General features: G+C 41.2%; 1 long non-coding RNA gene across 2 annotated transcripts in view; it reads left to right on the top strand.

The window, feature by feature from the left end:
* The window catches only part of LOC108393711 (uncharacterized), a 69804-nt gene extending 51942 nt beyond the window's left edge, over positions 1-17862 (top strand). The window contains exons 1-5 of one of the 2 annotated variants that reach the window (XR_012133548.1): positions 10923-11046; positions 11132-11205; positions 11773-11935; positions 13666-13810; positions 17549-17862. This is a non-coding gene — a long non-coding RNA (uncharacterized lncRNA). Of the gene's footprint in view, positions 1-10922; positions 11047-11131; positions 11206-11772; positions 11936-13665; positions 13811-17548 lie in introns of those variants that run through there. The other variant, XR_001852304.3, reaches the window with a different exon arrangement.
* The last annotated feature ends 616 nt before the right edge of the window (positions 17863-18478 follow it).

Genomic DNA, 18478 nt, shown 5'->3' with positions numbered 1-18478 from the left:
ATGCCTGGTCCATTTTTTTACGTTGGGGGCAGCCAAGAAATTTCTATGGGCTTCCAAGAATAATCCTCTGGTCTTCCTCATGGTAATTTTGGTATTGCCAAGTGCAATTTTACTGAGAACTCATTTATAGGATCACTCAGGTATTGGATATCTTCAAATTGCTTCTGTAGACTTTACTTACACTTAGAACATTGGACTATCTAAGACTATGAAAGAATATCCCTCTTGGTATAGTAGAAAATCACAGGTTTCAGCAACTAACAACTGGTTTTGATTTTGTTTTACTATTTACTGGAAAGATAGCTTACGTAAGCTAGGCATTCTATTATTTTATTTTTTTTGCCCGTCAAAGGGGGAGTAATTTAATAAGTTAATAAAGGTGAATTTTATTGTATGTCAATAACAACTAAAATCCTCTGTTATACAACTGTAACAGTTCCTATGATACAGAAAAATAAGTCTGACAAGATTCCATTTATATGCATTTGTATATATGTAAATATATATAAAGAGATTTGCATATGCCTATGAGAACATGGAGAAAAATATAGAAGGATTCATTCCAGGTTCTTTATTTTTTTAACTTTTTTATTTTATTTTTTATCATTAATCTACAATTACATGAAGAACATTATGTTTACTAGGGTTTCCCCTTCACCAAGTCCCCCCACACACCCCATTACAGTCACTGTCCATCAGCGTAGTAAGATGTTGTAGAATCACTACTTGTCTTCTCTGTCTTGCACAGCCCTCCCCACTCCCCCCCAACATTATACATGCTAATTGTAATGCCCCCTTTCTTCTTCCCCACCCTTATCCCTCCCTTACCTCCCATTCTCCCCAGGCCCTTTCTCTTTGGTAACTCTTAGACCATTCTTGGGTTCTGTGATTCTTCTACTGTTTTGTTCCTTCAGTTTTTTTTTGTTCTTACACTCCACAGATGAGTGAAATCATTTAGTATTTGTCTTTCTCCACTTGGTTTATTTCACTGAGCGTAATACCTCTAGCTCCATCCATGTTGTTGCAAATAGTAGGATTTGTTTTCTTCTTATAGTTGAGTAATATTCCATTGTGTATACATACCACATCTTCTTTATCCATTCATCTACTGATGGACACTTAGGTTGGTTCCATTTCTTGGCTATTGTAAATAGTGCTGTGATAAACATAGGGGTGCATCTGTTTTTTTCAAACTGGGCTGCTGCATTCTTAGGGTAAATTCCTGTAAGTGGAATTCCTGGGTCAAATGGTATATCTATTTTGAGCTTTTTGAGGAACCTCCATACTGCTTGCCACAATGGTTGAACTAATTTACATTCCCACCAACAGTGTAGGAGGGTTCCCCTTTCTCCACAACCTCGCCAACATTTGTTGTTGTATGTCTTTTTGATGGTAGCCACCCTTACTGGTGTTAGGTGATATCTCATTGTGGTTTTAATTTGCATTTCTCTGATAACTAGTGATGTGGAGCATCTTTTCAAGTGTCTGTTGGCCATCTGAATTTCTTCTTTGGAGAACTGTCTGTTCAGCTCCTCTGCCCATTTTTTAATTGGATTATTTGCTTTTTGTTTGTTGAGGTGTGTGAGCTCTTTATATATTTTGGATGTCAACCCTTTATCAGATCTGTCATTTATGAATATATTCTTCCATGCTGTAGGGTATCTTTTTATTCTATTGATGGTGTCCTTTGCTGTACAGAAGCTTTTCAGCTTGATGTAGTCCCACTTGTTCATTTTTGCTTTTGTTTTCCTTCCCTGGGGAGACATGTTCATGAAGAAGTCACTCAAGTTTATGTCCAAGAGATTTTTGCCTATGTTTTTTTCTAAGGGTTTTATGGTTTCATTACTTACATTCAGATCTTTGATCCATTTCGAATTTACTTTTGTATATGGAGTTAGACAATGATCCAGTTTCATTCTCTTACATGTAGGTGTCCAGTTTTGCCAGCTCCATCTGTTGAAGAGACTGTCATTTCCACATTGTATGTCCATGGATCCTTTATCATATATTAATTGACCATATATGTTTGGGTTAATGTCTGGAGTCTCTATTCTGTTGCACTCGTCTGTGGCTCTGTTCTTGTGCCAGTAACAAATTGTCTTAATTACAATGGCTTTGTAGTAGAGCTTGAAGTTGGGGAGTGAGATCCTCCCCACTTTATTCTTCCTTCTCAGGATTGCTTTGACTATTTGGGGTCTTTGGTGTTTCCATATGAATTTTTGAACTATTTGTTCCAGTTCGTTGAAGAATGTTGTTGGTAATTTGATAGGGATTGCATCAAATCTGTATATTGCTTTGGGCAGGATGGCCATTTTGACGATATTAATTCTTCCTAGCCAAGAGCATGGGATGAATTTCCATTTGTTAGTGTCCTCTTTAATTTCTTTTAAGGGTGTCTTATAGTTTTTCAGGGTATAGTTCTTTCACTTCTTTGGTTAGGTTTATTCCTAGGTATTTTATTCTTTTTGATGCAATTGTGAATGGAGTTGTTTTCCTGATTTCTCTTTCTATTGGTTCATTGTTAGTGTATAGGAAAGCCAGAGATTTCTGTGTGTTAATTTTGTATCCTGCAACTTGGCTGTATTCCGATATCAGTTCTTGTAGTTTTGGAGTGGAGTCTTTAGGGTTTTTTTTTTATGTACAATATCATGTCATCTGCAAATAGTGACAGTTTAACTTATTTACTAATCTGGATTCCTTGTATTTCTTTGTTTTGTCTAATAGCCATGGCTAGGACCTCCAGTACTATGTTAAATAACAGTGGGGAGAGGGGGCATCCCTGTCTTGTTCCCAATCTCAGAGGAAAAGCTTGCAGCTTCTTGCTGTTCAGTATGATGTTAGCTGAGGGTTTATCATAAATGGCCTTTATTACGTTGAGGTACTTGCCCTCTATACCCATTTTGCTGAGAGTTTTTATCGTGAATGGATGTTGAATTTTGTTGAATGCTTTTTCAGCATCTATGGAGATGATCATGTGGTTTTTGTCCTTCTTTTTGTTGATGTGGTGGATGATGTTGATGGATTTTTGAATGTTGTACCATCCTTGCATCTCTGGGATGAATCGCACTTGGTCATGGTGTATGATCCTTTGGATATATTTTTGAATTCGGTTTGCTAATATTTTGTCATGTATTTTTGCATCTACGTTCATCAGGGATATTGGTCTGTAATTTTCTTTTTTGGTGGGGTCTTTGCCTGGTTTTGGTATTAGGGTGATGTTGGCTTCATAAAATGAGTTTGGGAGTATTCCCTCCTCTCTTATTTTTTGTAAAACTTTAAGGAGAATGGGCATTATGTCTTCTCTGTATGTCTGATAAAATTCCGAGGTAAATCCATGTGGCCTAGGGGTTTTGTTCTTGGGTAGTTTTTTTTATTACTGCTTCAATTTCTTTGCTCGTAATTGGTTTGTTTAACTTTTGTGTTTCTTCCTTGGTCAGTCTTGGAAGATTGTATTTTTCTAGGAAGTTGTCCATTTCTTCCAGGTTTTCCAGCTTGTTAGCATATAGGTTTTCATAGTAGTCTTTAATAATTCTTTGCATTTCTGTGGAGTCTGTCTGTCATGATTTTTCCTTTCTCATTTCTGATTCTGTTGATATGTGCTGATTCTCTTTTTCTCTTAATAATTTTGGCTAGAGGCTTATCTATTTTGTTTATTTTCTTGAAGAACCAGCTCTTAGTTTCATTGATTTTTTCTATTGTTTTATTCTTCTCAATTTTATTTATTTCTTCTCTGATCTTTATTATGTCCCTCCTTCTGCTGACTTTAGGCCTCATTTGTTTTTCTTTTTCCAATTTCCATAATTGTGATGTTAGACTATTCATTTGGGATTGTTCCTCCTTCTTTAAGTAGGCCTGGATTGCTATATTCTTCCCTCTTAAGACTGCTTTTGCTGCATCCCACAGAAGTTGGGGCTTTGTGTTGTTGTTGTCATTTGTTTCCATGTATTCCTTGATCTCTATTTTAATTTGTTCATTGATCCATTGATTGTTTAGGAGTATGTTGTTAAGCCTCCATGTGTTTCTGAGCCTTTTTGTTTTCTTTGTACAATTTATTTCTAGTTTTTTACCTTTGTAAGCTAGGCATTCTTAATGCTCCATTTCTCCTTTTATTTCTGGGAAAACAGAGTCTTCTCCATCTCCTTACAATTAACCCACTTTATGATTGGGAGCCATTTATGTTAGTAAATATATTTTGGGCTAATCCAAGATGTAATGGGATAGCTAATAGGAAAGAGTATTTCAAAGAGGTTTTGATTCAATCCAATACAATTTATTATTATTCTATTAATCAACTATCTTATGTAAAGCACTGATCAAGATACAATGAGGGCTACATTCAGAGGTGAGTCAAACATAGACCCTGGAGCAGAGAGATGCAGACACAGCCAAGCTGGGGTCAGGTCTACAATGGAGATTGCAACCCGATGTCATAAATGATTGACTTCACATTCTGTGACTGGGATGTTTCCTCTTATTTCTGTTGTTAAAGTAAAAAGGGAAAATATTATATATATTTTTAGACCTTGTTATATGGTTCATAATTACAACTTTTATCCCTAAAACCAACAAGTAAAACCTGACACCTCTTTGGATATTGACACTCAGACAGTGTCCAAATCCATCAGAACATTTGAGGGTGAGTGGAACAGGGCAAGTACATGCCCCACTCCCTCCATGTCACAGTGAGGGAATCCAAGTCCTGAGATGAGGAACGCCTCATGGAAGGTCACATCTCTTGTCCCTCAGGCCATAGCACTTTTTTTTATTTCACATAGGTATCAATTTAAAGGACATCATATCATGCATCCTGACGGCCCAATCTGGGCACACTGGCACTAATTCCAAATTCATTTATGCTTGATGTCTACCTTCTTTTCTAAGTAAGGAAGCTTTTCCTACTTTTTTAAAGAAAAAAAAAATGTAACTTTCACCCCTCACAGCTTTCCTATTGTATTGCAGTGTCTGTCTAACTCTCCTGGCAAGTCATTGATTGAGCCCTTATGAGCCCCAAAGAGCTCTGTGGTTAGAAGGCACTGGTATAAATTAATGCTTATTTCTTGCTGCAGTGTCAGTTTGTGACCTCCCAAAGAGAGCTTCTCTAAACCTTTTATCAAACCAGCTAGAAGGGCTGGAAGCAGGTGATTCATAAACTCAGTGGGAGTGAAACTTTGCTTGGGGATGCCATAGTGAGTGGTATTTAAATACAGTGTCTCATTATCTTACTAGGACAGAATGAGATGCTCAGATTCATTCTTTGGGTTAGGACTCTTTATGGAGTACACTTCTAGAGAAGAATTCAGTGCTGCATTTCCTGGGAAGCCATCATTTTCTCAATTACTCATTCTGATGTGCTAATAGTCCCACTGAAGACCGTAAATTATTCAGTCAATAAACAAAGTACAAATTAGCTTATATTTGAGAAGTGCTAGGTTTTGGAAATTAGCCTGGGAAAGCATGTCATAGAAGTAGAGATGATATCTGTTTATCTACCTGGCTTATCATAGGCCAGATACTTTGCTAAACTGTGAGGATTAAGAAATGTGAAAGTTATGAGACTTTACTCCCAGGGTAGTCATGAAGCAATAAAGAAGATCTATAAAAAAAATACAGACTTGTACTCCAGGCTCGTAGATGAAATAATAGGATAATGTGCAAGCAGTGCTGACATAAATATATGAATAAAAACTTCATAAAGTAGTAAAGAAGTAAGTTACATCTCTAAGGGTGAGTCTGATTTCTCCAGAGGCATTTTTAAACAGAGGAGGTTTCCTGGGAACTCTCAGTAGTCTTAACAACTAGACATTTATTCCCAAGACCCCATGAAGCCAGTTGATTATTGAAGAACTCAAGGCAATATCAGAATGGTTAAAAAGAAGACTCCAGACACAACTGACTGAATTTCGACTAGTTGTAGCAATTCTTAGCTAAGTGATCCTGTGTAAGTTACTTAGCTATCCAAACCCCAGTTTCCTCATCTATAAAATGGGTAAAATAACTTGAAGATATTTGTGAATATTACATGTTAGAGATAATACACATTAATTGTTTAAAACCAATGCTTGGCATGTGGTCTTTAGGGTATGTTACTTCTATGGTTTAATTTGTCCCTCCCATATCCAAATACCTCCATTATTTTCATATCACAATACCTCTACTTAAATTGACAATATGTTAGACAGTAGAGACCAATTATCTCCTTTCCAAAGTGTCATTAGCTCATTGGCCAAATATAGTCAGATACAGCCTGATCACTTGGCACTGTTTGCCATGGCTATGGGAAGGAAAATGGGGGCATGTGTGCTTTTTTGTTGTCTTCTTTTTCCATAGGTACTTAGGGGTTAAGGCCCAGAATAAGAGAATCACAACAGTGTGGGTGTCAGGGCCACCCATAGACACCAGAGGTGGCTGGAGAAGAAGGACGTCCAGGTAGTGGGAGCTGTGTTACGAAGACAAAACACTAGGTGGAGCAGGGCAGGGAAGAGGGGCTTCTGAGGTTGTGTAGGAAGGAATGCAAGTTGATAAGAGGGCATTCAGAAAGCCACATCCACAAATTTCGGAAAGATTTACAAGCCAATGTGGTGTCACCAATGAGCGAATTAATAATTTGTTCATGTGTGGTACAAGCATCCCTTAAACAAATGTACCAGAGTGACAGGAGATGGTATGCTTCATTCATTTATTTACTGAGTTCCTTCTAAGGACCAAGCAAGGACGTGAAAGGCTTTTGCTTATATTCTACTGGGGGAGGCAGGAAGCATGGGGGAACAGATTATAAACAAATAAATAGGAGACATATTATATGTTTTTTTTAAATTTTTCTTTATTTTGGTATCATTAATCTACAATTACAGAAAGAACATTATGTTTACTAGGTTCCCCCCTTCACCAAGTCCCCCCCACATACCCCTTCACAGTCACTGTCCATCTGCGTAGTAAGATGCTGTAAAATCACTACTTGTCTTCTCTGTGTTGCGCAGCCCTCTCCGTGCCCCCCCCCCACACTATACATGCTAATCGTAATGCCCTCTTTCTTTTTCCCTGCCCTTATCCCTCCCTTTCCACCCATCATCCCCAGTCCCTTTTCCTTTGGTAACTATTAGTCCATTCTTGGGTTCTGTGATTCTGCTGCTGTTTTGTTCAATCAGTTTTCCTTTGTTCTTATACTCCACATATGAGTGAAATCATTTGTTACTTGTCCTTCTCCACTTGGCTTATTTCACTGAGCATAATACCCTCTAGCTCCATCCATGTTGTTGCAAATGGTAGGATCTGTTTTTTTCTTATGGCTGCATAATATTCTATTGTGTATATGTACCACATCTTCTTTATCCATTCATTTACTGATGGACATTTAGGTTGCTTTCATATCTTGGTTATTGTAAACAGTGCAGTGATAAACATAGGGGTGCATCTGTCTTTTTCAAACTGGAGTGCTGCATTCTTAGGGTAAATTCCTAGAAGTGGAATTCCTGGGTCAAATGGTATTTCTATTTTCAGCATTCTGAGGAACCTCCATACTGCTTTCCACAATGGTTGAACTAGTTTACATTCCCACCAGCAGTGTAGGAGTGTTCCCCTTTCTCCACAATCTCGCCAACATTTGTTGTTGTTTGCCTTTTCGATGATGGCGATCCTTACTGGTGTGCGGTGATATCTCATTGTGGTTTTAATTTGCATTTCTCTGATGATTAGCGATGTGGAGCATCTTTTCATGTGCTTGTTGGCCATCTGGATTTCTTCTTTAGAGAACTGTCTATTCAGCTCCTCTGCCCATTTTTTAATTAGATTATTTGCTTTTTGTTTGTTGAGGCGTGTGAGCTCTTTATATATTTTGGATGTCAATCCTTTATCGGATCTGTCATTTATGAATATGTTCTCCCATACTGTAGGATACCTTTTTGTTCTATTGATGGTGTCCTTTGCTGTACAGAAGCTTTTTAGCTTGATGTAGTCCCACTTGTTCATTTCTGCCTTTGTTTCCCTTGCCTGGGGAGATATGTTCATGAAGAAGTCACTCATGTATATGTCCATGAGTTTTTTTTGCCTATGTTTTTTTCTAAGAGTTTTATGGTTTCTTGACTTACATTCAGGTCTTTGATCCATTTGGAGTTTACTTTTGATATTAGATGTTTTAAGGACTCTAAGGAAAAAAGAAACAGGGTAAAAAGGAGAGAGAGTGGTTGAAGGGGTTTACATTCTGGGAGAGAGTACAGGGAAAAGCCCCTGGTAAGGTGACTTTCGAGTAGACACCTGGATTAAGTGGGGGTGTGAGCTGTGCTGACATCTGGGGGAAGAATATTTCAGACAGAGGGATTGTAAGGGTAATTGTGGCAGCCAGCTTCCAAGATAACCCCCCAGATTCATGCCTCCTGGTATGCATGCCCCAGTGCAGTTCCTTTCTGTACTGAATAGAGCTGATCTATATGACCCATGGAGTACTGTGGAAATAGAGTGTGACTTCCAAGGTTAGGTCATAAAAAGCATTGCAGCTTCCTCCTTGCTTGTTATTTGATCCCTTACTCTGGGGAAAGCAGCTGCCATGTAGTGAGGACACTCAGCAACCTAATGGAGGGGTCACCATGGTGAGGAACTGGGAGCTCCTACCAGCAGCCAGTATCGACTTGCCAACCATATGCATGAGCCCCCTCGGAATCAGATCCTCCAGCCTTCAGAGACTGTGGTCCTGGCTTATATCTGGACAGCAACTTCATGAGATATCCCCACAGCAGAACCATCTAACCAAGCTACTTTTGCATTCCTGACAAACATAAACTGTATGACATAATAAATGCCAATTACTATTTTAAGTCACTAAATCTCAGAGTAATTTGTTGCAGAGATAATAAGCATAATAGTAAAAAACTGTTTCAGCAGAATTGCTAAGGATGAGGAGTCAGCATTTCAATATCGAAGACCAGCCCAGTGCAAGCAGAGCAGAGAAACATGTCCCAGGCTGCTTGTTTTGTGCATTCCCATGCCTTTTCTTATGCTCTGTAGTCATACACCTGCCTCTCTTCTGTCATCACACCTGAGGTCCTATCTAAGCTCTGGTCTTACCTCGTGCAATAAGTCTTACACATCTCTTTTGTTAGTGAACTCATGGAGAAAGAAGTGAGGGGAGCGCACATTTATTGGGTCCATGTCATATACAAAGCCCTTTGCATGCATTGCCTAATATAAACTCCCTCCAAGGACTCATTCGAAATGTCAGCAATTGTCCAGGCACTGTATTACCGACATACAGAGAAATAGGAGATACTGGCCTCCAAATATTAGTTCATAACAATTGAGGGAGATGTGACTCAGGAGCAGTATCTCTACTATTCTACAATTATGACTAACCATTCCTAGTGGTGACAGTGCTAGAGGCGAGGTCCTAAATCTCCAGTCCACTTCAGCTTGGGGTTGCATGACTGCAAGTTTTGTGGAGTGACAGGGGCAAGCATGTGAGCCTTCCAGGTGTCAATACACAGCCACACAATTTTTCAGTCAGCATTAACACAGGGGTGCCCCCTGAGTGTCACTGTCTGGGTGATATGTGGTGTTGCCTGCTGCATGAGGCACTGCATTAGGTCCTTCACAACAGCATCATGACACGGCATAATCCTCTGTCACTGTTGAGATCCCTGAGACCTAGGACCACATAGCAAGAGACGAGTGGGTACAGCTGAGAGTTGAATCCAATGAGTGTGATCGAACACTGTGTTCTGTCTACTGGTTTTACACAGCGTTCCACAGTGCTGTGGAAGACGCCCACCTGGCCTGACTAGCATAGTGCCACCTTCTCCTCTGCTCATACTGTGACACAAAGGCATCAGGTGGTATTGTGTGTATTGCATGTCTGAAGGTCAGTGTCCACTCTAGTCTGAAGACTGAGAATGGTACTTACTCATCTGTGCACAGTGTCTGCTTATAATTGGTTTTCATTCACTGTTGCTCACTAACAAATGGAAAGTAAGGAAGGAGAGAAGGAGGTAGGAAGGGAAAGAATGAAGACAGGAAGGAAAATAGACATGAATCTAGTCCAATAATTTGCCCCAAGGCCCTGGAGACCACTGTGATCTGATGGTAATAGCCTGTGAGAAGCAGATGCTCTTCCCATAGTTCTGATAATAGTGACAGCAGAGTCGAGAAGAGCAAGTCTCCAGGAGAGACTGGCCTGCACCTGGTGAGAAGTGACCCTGTCTCTGGGTAGAGGACCACCCTTCCTGGGATCTGGAGCTTTGCAGTGGATCCCATAGGCTTCTGGTGCCTCTAGGTCTCTTGGCAATGGCCCTGTGCCTCTGGGTATTGAAGAGTCCTTCTCCTTGTGGGGTGCTCCTCGGGTGCCTCCCACCTTGGGCGCCTCTCTAGGGTGCACCTGCCCTTTCCTTCCTGTTGGGATCTCCATGGGGACTGTGGCCAAGCTTGCTCCTATTTCCATTTTGGAAAGGGCATTTTCACTTAAGAAAATTATTTTATACAGAAACAGATCTTAACCTAATGTACAAAGTGTCATCTTTAAAATTTCTTTTTAAAAATAAATTCATAAAAAAGAACATTCTACACAATCATGTGCCAGAACATTACAACTTTGCTGACTTTTTCTTTCTTTCTTTCTTTTTTTTTTGAGAAATGCTTAGACAACAGATCTTGCTGAAGAAGCCAGTGAGGGAACATTTTCTTCTCTGGTGTGGTTTAGTATGATAATTATTACTAATCATAGCAATGATGAACCACATTCACCTCGAGTTATAAAAATTAAATAATAGCTATCATATGACTCTGTAAGGGTGTGCTGCCTTTGTAATTTCCAGAGCATGCTCACAAACATGAGCTCATTGGATTTCCACAGCAGCCCCGTGAGGTAGGGAAGGACTGGGGCAACTGGTCCAGTTTTCAGGCGAGATGGAACAAGGTCAGATGACTTGCTCAAGGTCACACAGCATATCAGTGGTTGGAGGAGAGGAAGAGTCTGGGCTCCAGCCTTAGTAGACCCACATCTTTTCCAGAACACTTGGGTTAACCTGACCTGACTGTCCCTGTACCTGGATGTGAGATTCTAAGGTTGGTTTTCTGAACCTTTCTCTTTCTCTGATGCCACCAAGTGTGGCAATAGCGTGGCTCCATTGTGCTCTCCCATTACATCTAGTTGTTCCAGACTTTACTGCAGAGGCTTGGAGGCTGTGGCTGCCAGACCAGTGGGAGGTGTGTCTTCATGTATTGGTAAGTTTAACAGCTGGCTCAACCTGAGACTTAGTGAAAACATGCTGCCTCCTCCACTGGCTGTTAAGACCAAACTAGGCTGCTTAATGATGCAGTTAGGGGCCTAGGCTCTGGGGATAGCAAACCTGGCTTTAGATCCAGGCTCTGATTCTTATTGGTATGTGATCTTGGGTGAGGTAACTTTCCCAACCTATTTCCCCCAAAAAATTTGTTTGATAATAGAACACATTGCATAGTTTTGATAATTAAATGAGATACAAAGCTCTCAGCCCATAACAAGAACTCAACACATCTTTGCCTTTATATTAATATTATTGTCACCAGGTGGTATGGAAATTCTTCTAGAGACCACAGTTGTGTCTTTGGCCTCGGTCATGTGGGCCCCAAAGGTGACAGTAACACCACAAAGTCATATCATAAAGCCCCCTGAGCATGGAACTGCATGAGGTTTCCAGAACTCAGCAACCCAGTCTCCAATATTCTATGAGTTTCCTATGGCTGCTGTAATAAATCACCACCAGATTAATGGCTTAAAAGAACACAGCTTTTTTATCTTACTTTCTATAGGTTGGAAATCTGGTGTGGGTCTCACTGGGCTAAAATACTGGTGTTGGCAGAGCTGTGTCCTTTCCTGGAGGCTCCAGAAGAGCCAGCTGCCTTGCCTTGTCCAGCTTCTAGAGATGCCTGCTTCTGACCACCTTCCTCCACCATCAGAGCCATCAAATGCAGGGTGAGTCCTCACATCACATCACCCTGACCTCGTTGGTCACCTTCTTCTACTTCTAAGGACCCTGGTGATTTCATTGCCCATCTGCGTAATCCAGGATAATCTCCCTGTTTTAAAGTTAGCTGGTTAGCCTCTTTAATTACACCTGCACCCTGGTTTTCTCAGTTCTGTGATTAGGACATGTACATTTGGGGAGAAATTATTCTGTCTACCACAGATATACAAGTTCTGCTCACTAACTTAAAGCCTGGAAGCAGGGTCCAGCACCTGGGGGCCACTGCAGTGGAGGGGTGAGGAAGGCCGCTGGGCCCAGGCAAATTGGTCCACAGCCCAGGATTGTTGTAGCTGCTGTTTCTTGCCAACTATCTGCCAGACATTTTATGCACATATTCCTTTTAATCCATGCAATCATATAAAGTGCTTATTATTAGCCTCATTTTACACAAGGAACCTGAGACTCAGAGGAATTAATTCATCCAAAGTCACCTAATGGGGCTAGTGTTTGCACTTAGGTTTGACTCCCAAAGCCTGTTAAGGTGTTTCTCAAAGAACCATCTGTGCATCTGAATCAGAATCCCCTGGAGGGCTTGTTAAAAGCAGACTCCTGGACTCTACCTCCCATCCCACTGTCCTGGGCCAGTGAGTCTAGGAGAGACCCCAGGATACTGCATTTAGCAAACTCCCCAGAAAAGCAGGTGATTCTGGCGTTTGCTGAGTCATGAGAACCACCTCCCTAGAGCACACAGCCCTGTGTGGAGCATGGCACCAGTAGGCAAACAAGGATCCAGAGCTCCGGGATGGAGAGACAGGACACGCAGACTATCAGTGGAGGGGAAACAAGAAGATCCCACAGAGTGTCCTCTGCCATCTCCTGGTCCAGGCCAGGAGTGCAGGATGGGCTTGCGGCTGGGGCCTCATCTAGCTTTTCAGGTGCTACCACCAGGGAGTTAGAGACCTGGCCAGCACATTTCCGACCAGTTTTTAGCTGCTTAGAGGGATGGAGGGGACCATGTAGTGTCGCTGGAAAAGGGAGGCACACTGAGTGTGGAATACCTGCTCCCTCCCCTGGTGTGGAAAATTGTGGGGCAAGGGTGGCCCCCAGAAACCTGCTAACTGTTGAAGAATGTTCAGGATCCTGGTATACTGGGCTCATCCCTGCCTACAATGCTTCACTCCAAACTCCAGAGTGTCTGCTTCCTAGAGGTCAGGCAGAGGCTGTGCAGGAGGGCTGGGGACACAGAATGGACCATCATTCTCTTTGGGCAGAGTTAGGATGACTTCACGTGTGGTTAGTATCTCATCATAGACCTGTTCCCACAGGGGAGGTGGTGTCCTCATCTAGGGCAGGTTCCTCTGCCAAAGATGTTTATGGAGCTTTTGCAACAAGCTCAAGCAATTCACTACCTGGGGTGGGTGCTGGTCCCATGGTCCCTCCATCTCCCTGTCAAGCCCTTTTACTTAATTAACCTTCAACAGTCTCTATGCTTTCACTGGTCCCAATGTCAGCTCTGAGCATGGACAGACAAGGGGTACAGAAGTGCCCTGGAATGGGCTATGGCCTCTCAATGGCCTCCATCTGTGCATTCATGGCTCCCATTCCCCTAACAGGCCTGAATTGCTCACCAGGTGAGCCCCTCAAAAGGATGGACATGGGTAAGGGCATTATCTCCTGAAGGTCCTAAAGTCCCCAAAACACCCGCTTATAGTTCATCAGCTGCTTCTCTTATTCCCAGGCCCTTCCTGTGACCAAACATTTTTACCAGACCATCTGATTCTGACAGAAGCACAATGATGCCAAAGAAAGAGAAAAATATTTTTAACCAGCCAACTTTGGTGCAAGTTCCAGCAGAACTGTCTGCTTCCTATGATCTTGGGCAAGTAAGTACCTTAACCTCCCTGGGACTCACTTCACTTGCCTGACTCACGGGGTCATTTTGAGCATTAAATAAGATAATGCATATAAAAACACTTAAGAAGAGTAACATATTGCATACATTCCTTAAAGATTTATTGAGTTCCATTTATTGAGTGTTTATGCCATGCCAGGCCCTGAGCTAGGCACTGGCAGCATGGACATTTAAGATAGAGCACACACTGAAAGCATTCTCAAGGCACAGCTTTCATCATTAAGATGAAATGATAAGCGAACATTTGAAGGTGAGAAACCCAAAAACGGTGATGAGGGTGTGGGACCACGTGGGGATCCTGGCCGTGATAGTCACCTGGAAGCCAGGGTGTGATGGCACCATTACTTGTGAGTGGCCTAGTGAAATCCCCACGTGTACCTGTGTCCTTTCTGATGGATTCTGTTCCACAGGAGGGAAGTATTCTGGCTTGGGGCTTCTACGTTCCAACTCTCTCTCCTGGCATCTACCCCTTGATCTGGTCCTAGATTTTCCATCCATTCTACTTGGAACCTCTTAACTTTGGGCTTCCACTGGGTTTTTTGATTCCTTGGCTCCCGGATCCAAGGCAGATTCATAAAGTCCCTTGTTTGAAATCCATGAGACCTGAAGTATTTCAGAAATTAGCTTTGGATTTTAGAAAAGTAATACTGTTCATGTATTTCATCCTAAGTAACACCCTTGGCAGAATATGGGCAGCAGCTTGGTTCAAATATGGAGGTATTTTGGAGTGAGACCCACAACTATTTTCCACTAAGTGGGATTAGGAAAGACTACAGATGATCTCATGGTGCCAAATGAGTTATGATAAACTTTTGATTTTTCAGATATGATTTTGAGCTTTGAAATTGTGGCTGAAGGACTATGGATTTATAACAGCTTAGCCCTTGGGCTTAGTAAATGTGTTCCTTGTTTGCTACAGGTCTAAAAGATTTTATTATTTTTACATTTTAATAATTTAAATTAATGCATCCCCAGCATAGTGCTGTGGAGGAAACAGGCATTATGGACCCTGTTTTTGGCCTGGGCATCCCTTCCTGAGCTGTAGCTACAGGCCAGCATCCTCTAATGCCACATTCCAGCCAGATGGAGCACACCACTTAATTAAGCAAAAAACAAACAAGCAAGCAAACAAACCAAAAAACAAAAAGGGATTTGGAAAGGGGCAACTCATAGTGAAGTTACCTTCTTCCCCATGTTACCAGGGATTGACATCGGTCACCATCCTAAGAGCTCCTTTTGCTTCAAGTGGAGATAATGCCTCTCCTCATCACTCCTGAAATCACTTATTTACTTGTTCAAGTATTCATTTTCTCACCCCTTCTTTTGTTGATTCATTTGTCCCTTTACTCAATAAAAAATAAGTTCAGTGATAAATCTGTATCAGGCCCAGGGCCAGATCCTGGGAAAAGAAAGACAAATGAGACACATTCTTGTGCTCTGGGGATCTTAGTCAAGTGGTGCAGACAAACAGGAAACCAACCATGATGAATTTCAAAACAGAATGAAATCAGGGACAGGAGGGTGTCCAAGCAAATGGTCTATGTGGGACAGACTGAAAAGGAGGTTTCAGAAGGCTTTATGGAGGAGAACCCTACTGCCCTAAAGAACAATTGGTTTTTAACGGACACAGAGGGCAAGACCATGGATGGGCCGGGTGGGTGTTCTAGATGAGGGATGTGCACAAACAAGGAGAGTTTAAAGTCATGACACACTTGAGGAAAGTGGACAGCAGGCTACAGGTGTGGGGAGTAAGTTGAATAGCTGCCACACCTCCTGGTGTGCCTATGAGAAAGACACTGGTCCAACAGTGAGGCTCAGCAGGGCAGGCATCCCTACAGCACCCTCTCAGGAACGCCTTTAACTTTTGTTTTAATTGAAGTATAGTTGATTGCAATATTGTATTGGTTTCAGATGTACACCATAGTGATTCAGCAATTTTGTACATTACTCAGTGCTCTCATCACAACAAATATAGTTACCAACTGTCATCGAAGAAAGATACAATTTTTTCACAAATAACACTACCTGGAGCAGAGGATACCTCAAGTAGTTATCTGGTCCAGCCCTGGTTTGAGCAGGGATTTACTGACAAAGATCACTAGGGCAAGCAAGTGCTGGGAGGAGGATAGACTTTGACCATCTTAACTTCCTAGACTAGTTGTCAAGTCAACCCCATGGTTTGGAAGACATTTGACTGAGGTAGATAAGAGTATTGTTTAGATTCTGATTCTAGCTCTGCTACCTTTCAGCTGTGAGACCTCTGGCACATTGTTTAACCTATAAAAGCTTCAGATAGGCTTTTGTCAGGCCCAGGTGAAATTATATGTAAAGTTCCAAGCTAATAAGACATACACAGAGGTTTGTTCCAGATGTAAAACCATTGAGGATAAGGTTTTTTAGCTGCCTGTTGTCTCCTTTTCCTCCAGGGCCTGCAACTGGTGCACAATGAGAGATCAATAGGTAAATGCAGAATGAATGAAGAACTCCTCACCCCTCAATGGCTAATGAATGCATCTTGTCTTGTTGTTTTTTTTCTTTCTTCATTTAGTCATTTTCACTTACTTTCCCATGTTCAGTTTAATGTGTTCTTTTGATCTTGAGGTATGAGTTGCACCACACCCAAGACAGGCAGGTACTACAGGGAAAGATTCATGATGTAGTTACTGACCAGGCTCAGCCTAAGAGCTGATGGACTCATTATCAATATGGAAAAGTTCAACTTCATTTGACTGCTTCAAGGAGAAAAATTATGTGAAGCAAAAATAATTATCAAAAGGAAAGAATTGCAAGCAGAAAGTTAATCAATACTCAAACTTATCTCTTTACCCCAAGTACCTGACACTAGGACTCACAGGTGTATAGTAAGTACCCAATGCATGTTGAATGGAAGAACAAAGAAATGAATGAATGACTCCATGAGTGAAGGCATTAGCAAGAGGGGAGGAGAAGGGAACTCTCACAGAGTGCCTACTGTAGGTTAAACTGTGTGTTGGTTGTTAAAAATCTATTCATAAACAAAACAAAATTCCCATTTTTGTGGGCCAATATTTCCCTCTTTGTTGATAATTTTTTTCTTGTATCAGATATTTACTGAATTCTCTAAATTTAAGAGAAGTCTTTTTCTTTGTCTATGAGGCATATAAGAAAACAAGAGCATTGGAGGATGTGACTTAAAACCATACATGTGGCTCAGGAAACCTCATTGAAATGGCTTAGAAAATAATTTTTCACTTGCCTTGTTTTAGTGGAAGACTAGAATGGAATAGATAGTCAAATTATGGGTTAGCAGGTTCATGCAGTTGGGAGGTGAATACACACCCTTCAAGATGGGGAGGAAGAAAAAGTTTATCTCCCTATATCCCACTCTTTTGAAAGAACCAATGGATGAATCAATGCAGATTTTCTGAGCTGCAAATATAAAATCATACTTTTGGCAGTTTATCTGGAATCCTTTATTCCTCAAAGTTAAAATCCTCCTTTATTCTCTCCACTGTGTTTGGTAGATTGATGTTGAATTTTAAAAATGATAAATTTTTTGCACTCTAATGAATGATATTATAAATATATAATAGATTCTAAAGGCACATATTACTTAATTTTCTTACCCTAGTACATATGTTTTCTCATAAAATAGAAAAAGATTAAGCACCACAAACTTATTTTAACTGTGATTTCATCCTCCTCCATGATGCTGGTTCTTCCTTTACAGTTAATGGCAGTAGAAGAATGGCACCTCATGGTATGGAAACCGCTGACTGGAAGGAAATGATGAAGAGGCAGCCCACAACATTCCTGTTTGTGAAGCTCTGCTGTCCCCAGCATTTGTCTCTGCCCACACTGCCAGGCTTTGGGGGTTAGCAAGAACAGCAACTCAAACCAATAATCTTCTGCCACTTCCTTTTCCAGTGTTGGCAGTGCTGTCAGCTCCCACGCACCATGGAAAGCCTGGTGGTAAAAGAGTCATTGCTGTGATTATCTAGGGACACATAACGTGCTAATAATGAAGCATGTGCTTAACATTGATACAGTGTGCTTTTGTTATTGCTGTTTATACCAATCACTGACGTCTTTTAAAAGTGAAGTTAAATTCTAACAAGGCATTTCCAAAATTTCATTTTGGTTCCTATACACATGAAAGAGCTATTAAATGTTAACATCTTTTTGTGGATTAGCTTCCTAATGCTAAGAAGGAATGGAAGCTGGCCATGATCTGGAGGAAGAGGTGTGTCAATACTTGCAGGCTTGGTGGGTGTCCCAGGTGTTAAGAGTCCAGAGAAAGGGTGAAAAGAAGAGAAGCATCCTAAGGAAAAGGGAGAAGTTGGAGGGAGGGAGCTGAAGACCATCTCCCTTAGAACAAATCCAGATCATCTCATTTAGAAGGCTCTGCTTTAAAGACTATAATTTTAAAGTCTGTGTCCCAAGCCCAGGTGGCTCCTCTCCCACAGAACTCACACAGGGGTGACTTGACTCCTACCTACACAGACTTGGCTTTATACCAGGCCCTGGAAACAAACATGTTCATCATCAGTGGGTTTTGAGGAACTAGCTAATCACCAAGGCACTGGAAGTTTCCTCTGAACAATTACATGTGCCTCATCAGCTGAGCCTTGGTTGGTTAGAAGGATGCTGGGCTTGTGTG

The sequence above is a fragment of the Manis javanica genome, chromosome 7, assembly GCF_040802235.1.
Source record: "Manis javanica isolate MJ-LG chromosome 7, MJ_LKY, whole genome shotgun sequence".
In the NCBI taxonomy this organism is placed as follows: domain Eukaryota; kingdom Metazoa; phylum Chordata; class Mammalia; order Pholidota; family Manidae; genus Manis; species Manis javanica.
Note: the sequence above shows the minus strand (reverse complement) of the source record. Positions and strands in the feature narration are given on the sequence as shown.